The sequence below is a fragment of the Triticum urartu genome, chromosome 7, assembly GCF_003073215.2.
Source record: "Triticum urartu cultivar G1812 chromosome 7, Tu2.1, whole genome shotgun sequence".
Lineage (NCBI taxonomy): Eukaryota > Viridiplantae > Streptophyta > Magnoliopsida > Poales > Poaceae > Triticum > Triticum urartu.
This window is the reverse complement of record NC_053028.1, coordinates 130,459,104-130,461,795: the sequence shown is the minus strand read 5'-3', so window position 1 is coordinate 130,461,795 and position 2,692 is coordinate 130,459,104.

Genomic DNA, 2,692 nt, shown 5'->3' with positions numbered 1-2,692 from the left:
TGATCTTTATAGCTTCTCGACCGTGCTTTGCTTCTCTTCTCGCTCTCATTTGCGTAAGTTAGCCACCACATATGCTAGTGCTTGCTGTAGCTCCACCTCACTACCTTTTCCTACCCATAAGCTTAAATAGTCTTGATCGTGAGGGTGTGAGATTGCTGAGTCCCTGTGACTGACAGATTACTTCCAAAACCAGATGCAGGTGCCGATGATGCCAGTACAGGGGACGCGACCGAACTCAAGTGGGAGTTCGACGAGGATTCAGGACGTTACTATGTTTCCTTTCGAGACGATCAGTAGTGGAGCCCAGTTGGGACGATCGTGGATCTATGCAATTGGGGTTGTCTTTATTTTGGTTCCGTAGTCGGACCTTGATTGTATTCTGGATGATGTAATGCTATATTTATGTATTGTGTGAAGTGGCGATTGTAGTCCAACTCTTCATCCATTTCTTATTCAGTACATGGGATGTGTAAAGATTACCCCTCTTGCGACATGCCTACTATGCGGTTATGCCTCTATGTCGTGCTCCGACACGTGGGAGATATAACCGCATCGTGGGTGTTACAAGTTGGTAATCAGAGCCTTCCTCGACTTAGGAGCCCCCTGCTTGATCGAATCGCTGGCGTTGTTGAGTCTAGAAAAATGTTTTGAGTCTTATAGGATTATATATATCGGAGAGTAGGATTATTTTTACTCCTCAGTCCCTTCGTCGCTCTGGTGAGGCCTCCTGACGTAGAGTTTTGACTCTTCTCTTCTCAAATTTCACGAATTTTTTTAGGATCACACGGGTATCTTGGAATCGTTCCGATGGTTTTGTGACGAGAACATTGTTCTTAGTGCCTCCTCACATTTAGGGGTTGTGGCAGTGTCCCGGGGAGTTGATCTCCGAGGTGTTGTCGTCACAATTTTATCGTTCTAGTTCTGGAATACCTAAGTTTCACCGACATCGAAAATCTCCTTTATGCAGTTGTTGGTGAGATAACCTCGACGCCACCCAGTACTAGGCGGGAGTTCGGGAGTATTGCCATAACTCGTATAACGGATGCTTTTCGAAGGTTGAGGTAAATGATTTTCGAAGGTTTATTGGTTATGTGTTGAAGGATGGATACAGCTGGATGTAGGATTTGCTAGTTTTGGGTGAGATATTATGCTTCCCCTGTATCCCCAACACCTGATTGCATAACCAGAAAATTTCGGGAGTTTAATTGGTGGGAATTCATGTAGCTCTAGTATTTCTTCCCGCAGATATTTGGTTTGTGATCGGGTAATCCTTACCAATTATTTGTTCATGTCTGTACCTTGTTGCTTTATTCATCTACCTTTATCTAAGTGGCTTCTCAATTTATGGAAGTGTGATCATTTACTTTGGAATTCATTCGTTCATTCTTGTTCGAATGTTCAGGCTATATGTTGCAATTTCGATCCATTGATTCAACTTGAATATATGTCTTTCGAGATGCTAACGGATGTCAACCTCTTCAGGATGGCTCCTCCAACGCGTCAGAATCCAGAACCTCCGCCACCACCTCCACCTCCGGAGGCATGGCAAGCTGTCATGGCCGCCACCAACGCCAACACGCAGATGCTTATGCAAATCTTGCAAGAGCGCACCCAAGGAAATCAAGGCCAAGGCAACAATCAAGCTCAGTTTGCTACCCTCAACCAGTTCCTCGCAAACCAGTCGAAGTCCTTCAGTAACTGTGTCGAGGCCATAGTCGCTGATGATTGGCTCGTGGATATCTGCAAACATTTTGAGTGTAGCAACGTCAAGCCTGAGGACTTTGTCAAGTTTTCTTCGTTCCAACTCAAAGACCAAGCTACTGAGTGGTATCAACAATACAAAGATTCCAAAGGAGGTCGTGTGAGTACTTGGGATGATTTCCGCCGAGACTTCAAAGCTCACCACGTTCCTCAAAGTGTTGCTAAGAGTAAGCGTGGGGAGTTCCGCAATCTGAAGCAAGGCAACATGTCTGTTTACCAATACAACATCCTGTTCCAGAGGCTCGCTCGCTTCGCCAAACAAGACGTCTCTGACGAGAAGAGCATGATTTATCAATTCAGAGGTGGCCTTAGAGAAGATCTGCAATTAGCTCTTGTGCTTTTTGAGCCGACCAAGTATGATGATTTCTACAACATGGCACTAAAGCAAGAAGCTACTCAGATCAAGTGAGATGCTTCCAAGAAGAGAGCCAGGGATGCAACTCCTTCTTCTTCTTCAACTCAAGTGGCAGCTAAGCAGAAAAAGTTCTGGTTTCCTCCTCCTCCTCCATTCCGTCAGCCTTATCAGCAGAAGAGTAAAGGTGGCAATGGATCTTCCCACCCACCCAACCCAGGCTATCAGAACAAAACTTTGTCTCATGCTCCAAGGTCAAGTGCTCCGTATCACCGTCCGCTCTTAGAGGTTACGTGCAACAAGTGTCAGCAGAAGGGGCACTATGCAAACAAATGCTTCAACCAGAGGCGCCTTCCGCCTCCTCCTCCTGTGAGATTTGCCAGCAATGCAGTGGTCAAGCATAATCCCAAGTCTGCAAAGGTCAACATGATGAAGGCAGCTCAGGCAGAGGACTCTTCAGAAGTGATCATGGGTAATCTTCCTGTTAATGATATTCCTGCAAAAGTCCTTTTTGATACCATTTGCATCTAAGCATGAGTTGCTTTTCCAAGATTTTCCTAGGCAATTATCAGTTGTCTC